Source organism: Pinus tabuliformis, chromosome 1_1, assembly GCF_031772625.1.
Source record: "Pinus tabuliformis cultivar Carrire ecotype Pingquan chromosome 1_1, CPIR1, whole genome shotgun sequence".
In the NCBI taxonomy this organism is placed as follows: Eukaryota; Viridiplantae; Streptophyta; class Pinopsida; order Pinales; family Pinaceae; genus Pinus; species Pinus tabuliformis.
The window spans coordinates 721,223,871-721,238,265 of NC_142297.1; positions in this window are offsets into that span (position 1 = coordinate 721,223,871).

Consider the following 14,395-nt stretch of genomic DNA (forward strand, 5'->3'; position numbering starts at 1 on the left):
TCATATAATTGACTGGTATGTATTACAGGTGGAACCAGAAGGAGAATTCTAATTGGAACCTTAGTGCATATTACAATGGAAAAAACTCATGCTCCAAATTTGAAAAATCAACCAAGTTAAAGTGTGGTGGAAGCACTTTCGGCCTGATGAAGCTACATAGGAGATGGTTTATCAAATGTGGGCTATGTATCCTTAATTATTTGTCAATTCAAGAAAATGAGTTTTGGTATATGTACATATCTATGTATGGATTTTATTGTAAATACAACAATGAGTTGTGTTATAAAGCTCCAATAAGCGGTATGATTGCCATGTTGTCATGTGGTTTTTTTTTCCAACAACTTGTTCATTGTAAATACTACATCGAGCTAAGTTATAAATCTCCATGGGTAGTATGTTTTGGTTTTCAGTAGTTTTGTTGGTCATAGGTGTCATAGAACACCGAGGACGATGTTCCCCCAATGGGGAGGGGTTTGTAACAACCCCATGTTAAAATTTCATGTAATAAAGATTACTAAAAGCGTTATAGGACCAAGGTCATGGAACACATATTCGAAGTTGAATGCTGGGAAAAACATCCTAGTGGGCATCTCTTGTCATTTATTATGGCTAAGGAAATTGAGAAAGGCATTGGGAAATGATTTGGAAAGGAAAGGAGGCATTAATTGGCATTTATTTATGAAAGTAAAGGAAAATATGAGAAAAGGGAGGTGGGTCATGGATTTGCATGGCAAGGAAAATAAATGAAAAATAGAGAAAAATGAAGAAATTAAAGGTCCCAATAATAAAAAGGCCTGTGAGGATCAATTCACAATTTTTGGTCAGCTTTTGTCTGTTCTAGTCTGGTTCTCTCATACTCTTTCACACTTATATCATTCTTGGATCACTTTAGCATTGGATAAAGGAAGCCAAGGAAGGACAAGGAAAGAAAAGGAAAGCAAAGGATAAGCAAGGAAGTTTGGATCAAGAAGGTTAAGTAGGAGGATATTGCAGGTAATTGGTTGTATGTGTGATTTCCTAGCTGAGGTGTGAATGCATGGTGCATGCATTTGTGCATTTGGTTCATTTGTTGTAATTGGCATGGGTTTTTCCTAGTTAGATAGTGGTTTTAGCCTTGCCTAGCCATTTCCTAGATAATCATGGTGTGATGGGATTCTTTTCTAGTTGATATTTGGATTTCCGAAAGGTTCTGGAAACCGGATGAGGTGGTCTTAGGAAAATTCCCAAGTGTTTGGGGTCGAGGTGGTTTAATCTCCTAGAAGTCCTCAACAAGTGGTTGGAGACAAGAAAATTTCTCAAGGTAATGGAGAAAAAATTCTAAGGCATCCAAGCTTGTTTTGGCTTAGTGATCTCTTGACTAGTTTTGGTGAGATTATGATAGCCTGAGGGTGGAGGTAGTTTAATCTTTGGGAAGCCCTGGTTGTTTATGTCTTAGTTTTCTTATGTGATCTCTTGACCCATTTTTGTGATATTGCAGTAGAATGAGGGTGGAGGTGGCTTAATCTATGGGAAACTATAGTAATTTATGTCTCATGCTTGGAATATGGCACAAGAGTGATTGGATGAAAGAAAAATTTGGTTAAGCCCACTCTATGGTTGTGTGGTATGTGGAATTCCTTGACTTGGTTGCTATTTGCATCATCTAATAAGAGTTATTTTCTTATGGTAATCTATGATCACTTATACTTGTTATTATGATGTTTTGATGGTTGTTCTTTCATGGTTAATAATATGGTTATATGTTGGTTATATGCATGGATCTGTTATGTGATTTAGCTATGGATTTGTTCAGGATTTGATAAGTATTTGATGGTTAATGAATGCATGTGCTTACAAGTGTTATTGCATCTATTATGAGAGGTAGTTATATCTTCTTGGTGATTCTTAGATAAGTTCCAAACTCTTCTAATCAGATATGCATTCATGACTTGTAGCTTACATGTTTACCATGTATTTGACGAAATGATTGTTATGGTTAGGCCTGATTAGTTCAATTTATTACTCAAGTTTTATATGAATTGATTTTTCCTAATGTTAATTATCATTCTGGAAAGTCTCATTGAGTTCTAGGTAGTGGTTTGAAGGCTAGCCTAAAATGGTGGTTGAAAATCTGGAACTGCACTCTTTGAACTACAGCTTTTGGGTCAAATCATTGGGCAGCAGGATTATGCATGCGGTTAGAGGCTCTCAACTACTACCTTTCCTTCTCAAGCATTTGTTTGGGGAGTTTCCTCAGTTAAAAAGAGACTCAAGTCAAGGATTGGCCACGTAGGGTAGTTCTCTGGCCCCTGAGTGTTATGTAGACCCCGAGGAAGGTCAATAAAGTTTCAGTTTGTCAAATCCATTTCCTTAACTAGAATTAGAAGGTCAGGTCATGTCATAGTAGCCTTGAGCTCATGTTTACCTTGGCATGTTGGTTAAAGTGGATAAATCTAGGAGGAGGTGGTTACAATGTTATTTGCTTGAAAAATATTGCATATGATTCTTGTGCGTAAAAGGATAAGTTAACCATGTTATTTTCTTGAAAAGATTACATGAATCTTGTGCATAGAAAAATAATTTAACTATGTTAAATTGTTTGAAAATATTGCATGGTTAATTTCGTTAAAAATATTTTCTTCATTAATGGTTAAATATTATAAATTTTCTCTAAGGTATTGTGGTCCATTTATAACCTTGAAGAACAAATCAATGTGGCTGCGTCTAGATTACAATTACCAACACCACAAGAAGATGCATCTATTTTCCATTTTATTCTCTTAAAGGAGACTAAGACCATTTCTATATTTTTTCATAGAATTTCCAACACTTGTGCATGCTTAAGAGTTGGGTAATTAGCACAAGAACTATTTAATTTCATGATAATACAATTATGAAAAAAAACCATTAAGTAATGTATTGATTTGAAATACATTCAGGATTATAGTGGGTGTAAATATAATCTTAGAAATTTATGGTATGCATTAATTCCTATTGGATTGTTTTAGAACATTCATTGAAAACCTTAGAATGGAGAACTATGACAGAGTATTCATGCTTTGGATTGGAGGTTGATAACATAAATGTGAGTTGCATATGGTAATACGTTGCATTAGGACAATACAATAGTGATGATGCTGATCATTTTTGCATTCATAAATAAAGTTGACCCAACTTGAAAATGCATTCACCATTTTGTAACTATATTTCATTTGAAATATGGATTGCAAGGCATGCTTTGTAATTGTATGCACACATGTGATATATGGATGAAAAAGGCATTCTTTTATAATATTTAAACATGTATTTAATGCATGTGAGATTGAAGATGAATAGGCGTGCTTTTATAATCTTCACACATGAGGGATGTTACATATTTCCATAGTTTTGTTTTTGTATTAAATGCATTAAAAGTATGTTCTTGCATATAATAGTTAAACTATTGTACATGTAAATAGTTATGGTAATGCATGTTAAAGTTAAATATTAGTCATGGAGATGACTTATGCCTGTGCAAGAAAGTGTTTTCTTGAAAGTAGGTATAATGCATAGAATATTTTGAAGGGATAATTGATATAATTTGAATATTGGAGATAAGGGGATTCTTATTGACTCCTCACTATAGAGGTTGTAAAAAATGGTCCACATATATCAAATTGGACTTGCTCCAAGGTTTCTCCTTCTTTGCAATCTCAGCCCTAAAAGGTGGATTTGACATATTTCCCCAATGTGCATCCCTTGTAGACATCATGCCGGTCACGGGTGCATTTCAAGAGATCGGTGGTAATCTAGTGCATGATTTTTAAGGCCCCATGGTGTAAGTGACCCATGCACCTATGCCGGAGTTCTCCAACTTCCCCACTTTTCACATTTTTGCCTTGCTACTCAGTGCAGTGCAAGCTTCCACCTCAAGTTTGTATAGGTTCTTCATTCAAAATCCAATCTGTTTCACTTTCCTGATAGCTAAATGTCTCAAGAAGGTTTTCACCTTACTGAAAACAACATCATAGCCCTTATCCTCTAATATTGCTACAAATATCAAATTCTTCTTCATCCCAGGTACATATATAACATCTTTCAGATGAAGATGGGAGTATAAATCCCTCTTAATGGTTATAGTTCCAATTCCTTTGGTACTATATCACCCATTATCCCCAAGTTCTATGTGTATTTTGAGGTCATTCTCCTCTAAGTTATTGAAGATTTGTTTGCATCCTGTCATATGGAACAAGGCACCTGAATCTAGGTAACAAAAACTCCCCATTACAATGTTATCCATCCATGCAATTAGGTTGAATTATAATTTTAATTGTGAGGAAATTTCTTCACATCTTACTCCTCCTGAAGGCATCTTGTTATACTTCTTGTGTGAACACTGTTGCATAATGCCTATATTCATGGCAACAAAAACATTTTATCTTTCTTAGGTCCTTCTTCTTACCATTGTTCTGATTGGACTCTGGTTTACTTTGGGCCTTCTTAGCCTTATATTTATTTCCCTTACCAACCAAGGAAAATATATCTTCTTCCTCAGCTTTGGATGTTCCTCCTTCTCAGGTGTTACTTTTGATCTCTTCCTATACCAAATTAGACCAAAGTCTCTTCCAATTTGGTAATTTTTCCCTTCTCTTTATAGAGTCCTAGTAACTATGCCAGGAATTAGGAAGGCCTAGGAGAGATAAGATCACTATATTAGTTGATGATACATTTTCTCCAACATCTCCAAGCTCATCTCGAACCTGAGTGTACCTTGAGAGATATTGGAGTACAATTTCATTTTTCTGCATCCCGATGTAACTTTCTGAGCTTATCCTTCAATGCCAATTTTTTGGCATCATTGTTAAAACAAATTTGTGAGGGTCTTCCACATATAAAATGGATTCTAATTTCCATGTAAATTCAAGACTATGTGATCTTTCTCACACTCTAGGTTGATCCTCCTGGATTTTGCAACTCCCTTCTTCCATTGGGTTATTTGTTGTGTATCCGACTCTGGAGGTTTTTAAATATTAGTTTTAATATATTCTAGCAATCCATTATCATTGAGAACAACCTCCATCATGTCCTTCCAAGATGTGAAATTGGACATTTCCTCTAAGGCATGCCCCAATCTCAATCCGTTGAAAGAAGTCTTCCTGGTACTGCAAAAAACTTCTTCATAGAATTTGCAATTCAAGAGTTCTGGAGGAGAAGTTTGAATAACTCAATTCTAATGTGATTTCAAGGCTCCGATACCATGTATAATTTAATAGAGTGTTGCTACTACTAAAGAATTCAAATTGAAAACAAGAGATTACAAATCTCCTCTACAATTTTGTGAAATGGAAATCACAATTTAGAAACACATGCAACCATCAAAACCATAACAAAAAAATGATTTACAGGGGAACGAAATTGGTAAAAACCCCTTCATTTCTTTGCATTAATTTAGATGAAATGATAATATATTACAATGACTTGCTTAAGCTTTGAAGCACACCCTGCACTGTAAACATGTTATCATTTTGAATGACTATCTTTGGCCAACGCTTAGCCTATTCAAGCCCCCAACTTTCTCCTATTTCCTTGAGAAATGCTGGATAAATTAGGCTCCTAAATAATTGGGGAAATCCCTATTTCCTTGTGCAATCCCCAAGGAATTGATCACTTGCCTCAAGTGCAAAACCTGTACACTCAACTAGCATACAATTAATTTTACACACTGGCTTTTCCTCCACTTCAACTAGGAAATTCGAATTCCATGCATGTCTAGGCTATTTTGGGTTGATTGACTAGTTAACTAAGAGATCACTAAGTTTTCAAGAGTCATAAATGCTCAACTAACCTTCAATTGACTCTATTAATTACTAGAGCTCACTTAACTGAGTTCAACTGAAAATAATTGAACTAGATTGCTAAAATTTAGCAATAACCACATGCACAACTAAACTCCAAGCCTAAAAACTTGAACTAGTTGATATAACTAGGAGACAAAGGCACGTCACACAGGTTAACTGCCATCCAAGTCATTTTGTTGATGTGGAAAACTGAATTACTCAATTTGACTAAGGAAAAAGTCAAACTGAGCCTTTCTTGCTAAAATTTCTAACATTTAATTTTTGTTCCAACAGAGTTGTTCCATTGTCGCAATAACTATATCCTTCAAATCCATATCCTTGATTTTAGAAATGGCATAAATTATGCAAGGAACAATGAACATTAAGGTGATAAGTTTTTCCTTAAATTTAATTGATGTCCTTAGCAATCACAAAAATTGTTTATGGAATATTAAGGTGACAACTTAATGAGAATGTTAGAAACTTTCTAATTGATTTTCAAAATTACACATTAAATTACTATGGATAGCCTTTCCCAATAAAGGCTTATTTCACTCTTATGAATCTTTTTATTAGCTATTGTTTAAAGCATGTGTTTCCATATTTATTTTCATGAAGTTTTCAAATCCACCTAGAATTTACAGCCTACAAAGTCATTAGACTTCGAATTCCTTGAATTTAAATAAATTTTTCCATATAATGAGTTTGGATAGGAAATTTTCTCTTGCATTAAGAAAACACAGTAAATATATATGATTAAGTTAATCCTTACACATTCTTAAATGGAGTATTTTTCTTCTAATAACCAATATCATAGTACATTTTAACTATATATATATATATATATATATATATATATATATATATATATATATATATATATAAAGCAATTGATATATAAAGTGTCTTAAAATAAAATTTCTTTTTTAGTATAAAATTTGAGAAAATGTTTGCATTTAATTTCTCACTATTTTGAGTAAATAAAAAATTATTATGGATCTATGTTGATTATTAATAATAATATTTATATTTATATAAATTTAACATCTCTAAATATAGAATAATATTTAATTTTGAGATGGATCTAAGGGTAAGGAAAAGATAGGCATGGGTTAAAATGGATCTATAGACAGAGAGAGATAATGATAGAGATAGGCTAGATTGAGATGGAGTGTAGAGCCTAATAGGTAGATTAATACGGTCTACACTACATCCTTAACCTATCCTTGATTTAGGCTCTCATAGGTTTAATTCAAGCCATTCGAAGTCTAGTGACAAAGAGGGGATAGCCTCTTTGTCTCTTAATGCATCCTATCAGGTCCCAAAGATAGAGAGAAGAAGGGAGAGAGAGATGGAGTTGGAGGGTGAGAGAGAGGGAGACACAAAGAGAGAGAGAGAGAGAGAGATGGGGGGAGATACATAGGGAGGTGGGAGTGAAAGGGAGAGAGAGGAGGTAAGAGAGATAGGACTTGAGAAAAAAGAGAGAGAGAGAGGGAGGCAGAGAGGGAGGGAAGGATAAATATATAGAGAGAGAGGGAGTGACAAGAGAGAGGGAGTGACAAGGGATATATATATATATATATATATATATATATATATATATATATAGATCGAGAGAGAGAGAGATGGAGGGGGGAGGGAGAAGGGAGGAGAAAGAGACACATAGAGACAATAGATATTATATAGTATTATATAATATTGAACATTATTAACCATAAAGGAAGAGTTCCAAGTAAAGTTTTTATAAAAGGTAAAAGAAGTTGAATTTAGAAAGCCATAAATATTTTTGTTTTTCACTGAAATAGATACATTGATTTCAATGTGGATGTTAATTCCTAGTCATATTTTATTGATTGCACTAGATGCATTGACTTCAGTGTAGTTATTGATTTCTAATACTATTTGATTCCTTGCACTAAAAGCATTGATTTAAGTGGATGTTGATTTCTAATCCTATTTGATTGCTTGCACTAGGTGCATTGATTTAAATGGATGTTTATTTCTAATCCTATTTGATTGTTTGCACCACGTGCATTGATTTCAGTGTAGATGTTGATTTCTAATTTTGATTTCATCAATTTGCATCATTCAAGTTATTAAGAGTCTGTATCATCTCAACAAATTGAGGTAACTGAAAAAATTTAAAATTAAATGACCATATTATCCTTAGACATATTTAACATATTTAAAATGATAAGAATAATTAGATGTTCAATAACTTTTGTGTGAATTCACATGAATAAAACTAGCCTAGATCCAACTTAACCTCGAATCTATCAAGCGTCGAGAGGAATCAGTCTCTTGAGGTGCAAACCTTTCCTCAAGTTTTGCATTCAAAGAAAAGGTTTGTACCTCACAAGGTTTGATCTCTATCGACGCTTGATCGATCCAAGGTTAAGATCGACCTAGGTTGGTTGTAGTGTCACTCAACTCAATAAAACTAAAAACTTAAAAATCATATGAATATGCAAAAATATGATTTTCAAATATTTATTATATTTTTTTTTATCTATTTAAATATATTTCATTTTGACATTATCATTATATAAATATTACATAAATAGTAATTTTATCTATATCTAAATTTGATGCCTCTTCCTTTAATAATAACCAACATACATCCATCTTAACTCTGGATTTACGAAGCACCCTAAGGGATCAAATCTCTCAAGATGCAAACCTCTTTTTGAGTGCAAACTTAAGAAAATGTTTCCACTCCTCTAGGTGCTCAGTAGATTTAGAGTTAAAATAGATCATGTTGACTTTTGATAATATTATTTATATCTATGAATTTCACACATTTATATATAGAAACATTTTTATTTTTAATTTATTAAAACCATGGTAATATATGCATTTTTTGACATGCTTTTATTTTTTTTAATTTAATTATTTAATATGATATGCATAATAAATTAATAAATAAGAGAAAAAAAATATGGTAAATATTAAGTTTTTATATGTTGATTAATTATATAATATCATAATTATAATTATGAATCATTATTATTTAAATTTATTTATATGTAATATGTATATTTGCATAAAAATATTTTTATTATTTTTTATATTTATTTTTTATATTTTAATTTAAATTTATTTATATGTAATATGTATATTTGCATAAAAATATTTTTATTATTTTTTATATTTATTTTTTATATTTTAATTTATTTAATTGAATTTACATTTAAATATTTATATTCATATGATAATCAAAGTCTAATTAATTTTAAATATCATATTGCATAATTTAAAAAAAAATTAAAATACTCAATATAAATTATTATAATGAAAATAAAGAAACATACTAAAAATAAATAAAAGTTTAACAATATAATTAAAAAAAATCCCCTTTTTTAACATAAAAGAAAAATCATATAACATAACATATAATTTTATAAAACATCTAAAATTTAAAAACATAATAATTTAATTTAATTAACTTAAAGTGTCATACTACAACGACACACAAAACAGTTGTCCCATCATAATCAAAATGCTTCTCCCCTCCATGGCGTCCTTTTTACGTGTAATTTTTATGTCTAATATCACGTGAACAATCGTCCTCATCACAATCAAAATGCTTCCTTCTCCATGGCATTTCTTTCTAGGTTTAGTTTTTATCTCCACGATCACATTGAAAACTATCCCATTACAATCCACGATGTATTTTAATTTCAAGCCAACCTAGAATTTTAAATTTAGTTTCCCTATTCTTTGGAGGTAATAGTTATTTGTATAATTGCGAATATTTTGGAATATTGTAAAAATAATTAAATTAATTATTCATAATTACTAAGTGGATGTAGTAATTTTACTTTCACAAAATATTTTTGGTAGTAGTCATAAATTAAAATTGGAGTTTTTTTTGTTTTGGTAAATTAAAAAATGTGTTGTCTCTTAATGTCTTTAAAACTAGAGTGCATTATTCCACCATGCATTGTTTATTTTTCATTCATTTATGAGGGTTTTTTTTGTCTCAGAAAAGACCGGGGAATTCATCCACCTATTCATTACATGGAAACTCAAAAAACAAACACATAAATTTTCGTTATATCCTTATAGTACAAAACATAACATAAAACCATAATTTATTGCAGACTTAGACCATTAAGAATTCGAGGAGGAAATAGGAGCTCAATCCTTTGCACTTGATCCGAGAGGAAAAAGAGGTTTAGAATCACATTGAAGATGGCCTTCTATATAGGCCAACCTTGCATTTAATATGTCCATGAGGAAACATTGATTTCTCAACTTTCTCTTGATGTCTTCTAATGGGGCAAACACATTATATATTTCCGCCTATTTCTCTTTTAATACCATGTCGAGCAAAGTTTGCAATTGTTAGTGCAATGCAATTTAGTTCAAGTATTGTTTCTTTTGTCTCCTAGTGTGACAAGGGTTGGGAATTTGGTAGGAGACCTCTTCTAAGATCTGAGAGTCAGAAAATACTTACCTCTCAGCACCCATCATAGTTTCCAAATTCTGGATTTCCTATCAGGTCTGAAGACAAACATCATTGAAGTAAGCATCGATTGATTCCTGCAAAAATAAACAAGGCATGTTTTGGCCCTGGGGACCCCTTTCGTTGCTACCCCTCCTACTACACATACATTGCCTAGGTGACATGACATGCAGGAGAGGTGCCATCTTAAATGCCCATAAAGAAAGCCACAACCAGGGGTTTGGGGTTTGCACCAAATTGTAACAATTTCACTAACCACATATTGTTTAACATCACACCATCTACATAATTCAAACTTATGACACTAGCTCAAGATAGAAAATAACCCACATCTACCGGGGTCATAGGTGTAATACCTACCTGTAAAATTATAGCTTTTAGTGCTTAAAGCATTAAAACAAAGCCACAAATAGATCAAGAAAAGAGATGTACTAGGATCAAAACCACCTTTTCTAAAAAAATTAGTCAAGACATCAAACACCAATAAGAGGTTCCCAAACATTAGCTTACAAAACCATAGACCAAATGATATCACGAGACCTACATCTAAAATATGACCTAGACCAAGACAAAACCTTGCCATAACAAACCCAAAGTCCAACAAACAAAGGATTAATGGATATCCCAATTCACTAAGCTCTAGACCATCTGAGTGAAAACACATGATACCATGATAATTAACAGGTGAAATAAATATTACTGAAGATGTCATGGTGTGGGAAACAAAGATAGGAATGGCCAAGAGAGGTGATGTCCTCCTACCACTGTCAATATCCAATCTCGCTTGTGACTTTGCTCAACCTCGACTTTCCACCACCACTCATGAGTCCACACTACCAAATGAGAGCCCACTAACTCGGGCTAGCCTCCTCACCTCACTAATATTATCCTCTCTCATTAGGTCATCAAATTTTAGGCTAATCTCTTCACAATTTGGACTATAGTCATACATAGATACTTCGCGTGAGACCTTAGTCCACGCTTTGCGGACCGTTGCTGAAAGGGCCAGTAGTATAGGGATTTGTTTGGCTAAATCACCTCCAAACCTGGGTCAAGCCCCAATAAGCCAACAAATGGTTCCGTTGTCGGGAACGGGATCTGCATAAGAGATGTTCGATGTCGTGTCTCTGGAATCCGACAAAGAAAGAAATTGAAGGGTGGTTGGATAGAAATATTCACGAGTTCACGGTGCAGGAAAATAGGAATCCGCAAGTATCGAAGGAACAGTGGTTAGAGCACTACTTATATATGGAAATCCATGAAATTTTCTTTGCATCCTTCCCCTCTGAATTGTATGAGCGGATCGCGAAGCTAGCAGACAATCAGGGAAGGTGTAGGCTCAACAAACCTATTGTGTGGACTCCAGAGTTGGTGTGCAGACTAGAAGCATCAGAAGGTAAGATTGTGCATGCTATGGACCATTGGCTTGATCGAATTATAGGAGGGTTTATCACCGAATTCATGATAGACACATCAGTCAGCTACAGCGAGGTAGAACGATGCTTCCTCAAAGGACCACAAGGTAAGTACATTAAATCTTTGAACACTTGGATTAAAATGCTACTGTGTGAAAAGCGGGTTATGCAAATAAATTGATGTTTGGGGCTACATGAAGTGGGAGGATCTACAGAAATGGAAATAGCGAAACATTAGAGACTAGTCCCTTGATTTAACCTCCACGAGAAAGCGAGGAAGAGTTTGCGAAAGTTTCATCGAGAAGCGCAATCAGTTTAATAAGGTAGCGAATTCCATGCATACCACCCCTGCCTACACCACCACCAGTTTCACCATATTCACCCCCATCTTGACCCACACCACCTCCGCCACCAGCACAGTTTAATATGGCGAGCGCAATAATGTTTTCGGCATTCAAAGGAGTAAGGAACGAAGATCCAAACCAATTTTGGTTCGTAGTAAAGGCTGTATGGGAAGCGCAAGGAGTCACGGATGATAATATCAAGAAGGAAACACTGGTTAGCACCTTGCAGGATCGCACACTAACATGGTACATCAAGCATTCCAATGACAATAAAAACACAGGGATCATGGATATCCAAGCTGCGCTAAACAGGGAATTTAGTAGACCAAAATGAGAGACACAGTTGATTATCATGTTTAAGGAAATCGTGATGCTTTCAGGTGAGACCCCCTAGGAGCTGGATCAGAGACTGAAGGGTATGATTCGCGAAGCCAACATGACCTTGATGGATGGGCAGCACCACGCACGGTTTGTAGCTTCACTAACGCTGCATTTAAGGACCGCGCTCTCACAACAGAAGCTATCTACTCAGGCTGAAGCCTTGGAGATTGCAATGAGGCTCCATGAGACCCCAATACAAGATCCTAGCATGGGAGTGCAACAGATCCATGTGCAGTTGAAAAATTTGTGTCTTGAGATGCAGAGTTTGAAACAAGACAAGACAGCTCGCCGGATGGGCAGCACCACGCATGGTTTGTAGCTTCAGTAACGCTGCATCTAAGGACCGCGCTGTCACAGCAGAAGCTATCTACTCAGGTTGAAGCCTTGGAGATTGCAATGAGGCTGCATGAGACCCCGATACAAGACCTTAGCATGGGAGTGCAACAGATCCATGTGCAGTTGAAAAATTTGTGTCTTGAGATGAAAAGTTTGAAATAAGACAAGAAAACTCGCCCAAAAGCGCGTGAGGAGGTATGGTGCATAAAACGCAAGGGCCAGGAGCATGACAAGGACCATTGTTTAGTCTTCGCGAACTACCTAGTGGGGGAAGGGCCCATGCCATTGGGACTAGAGGCACAAGCCAGGCCAAGTGCGACGCCTATGTTATGGTGCGCAATTTGTCAAATAGGAGGGAAGCATGCTACAGATAACTGTCATCTATTACAAAAGTATACATAGATGTCCCAACAGTCTTTTTGTAAATTTTGCAGGTTAGTAGGCCATGTTGAGAGTACCTGTAGAAGTTGTGAACTGATGATGGATCAGACTCCTACCTACAGGGTTCAGACTGAAATGCAAGCCCTTGATCAAAATGCAGGGATGGCGCACATTGGGTTTCAGGGGCACAGATGAGGTCGAGGTGGAATGGGGCCAAGAAGGGGTCGTAGACAGTTGATTTGTTACAATTGCAGAGGGTCAGGGCATTATTCCCACGATTCCACAAATCCGATGAGAGCATCATGTTTATATTCTTCCCAGTTTGATCATGAGACGGAGGATTGTCCCACACTGATAGCGACGTTGCACGATAAATGAATACTCCAGCCTCTCCCAACTTAGAACCTGCAAATGATGAGGTTTGAGCCGCATGAGGAGGACCCGAATGTAAACATCATGCTCTGAAGTAGTATCATGATAGGAGATGACAAAGGTAAGTAGCTAGAAGAGAGTGCTTGGGTTCGCAAGGCTCCAACAAAGGAACCAGAGTTTGATTTGGAGCACGCGAAGGAGACATTCATGGAAGCTAAGAAGAGCTTCACAGAGGCCAAACTAGAACCGGAGATGGACCCATCAATGCTTACTACCTTTCTGGAGACATGCATGAAGCTACTGCGTGATAGCAAGGTTTTGAAGGGACTGTAAGAACTCATCACTAGGTGTGTTGGATTAGGGGAACTGTGCGTAGTCTAGAAGCTCGGGAAGCACACAACACGAATAGGAAGGGAGATGAGATTGACTGCGCAAATCAGGGAATATGAAATGGATAAAGTGATTTTGGATTTAGGATCAGACATGAACGTACTACTAAAGAATACATGGGAGTGCATGGGCAGGCCCATGTTATTATGGTCTCCTATTCAATTAGGAATGGAGAACCAACAAAAGATCTTACTGATGGGAAGATTGCAGGGAATAACAGTAGATTTCGAAGGTGCGAGTGTGCTTGCAGATTTCAAAGTAATATAGATTGTTTATGAAAACAATCCCTGTCCCGTGCTACTAGGAATAGATTGGGCCACGGATATGAATGGAGTGATAAATCTAAAGAAGCACAAAATGGTTTTGAGAAAAAGTCATCGTGCGTAGCGGTACCTTTAGACCCTCCAAAAGGATCGCGCTACACAGAGCCAGTGTGCAACGATGATCTAGATTGTATCTACAAAATAACTTCTCAGGAACAGGATTGGGTGAATCCTACAGCAGATGGCAAGA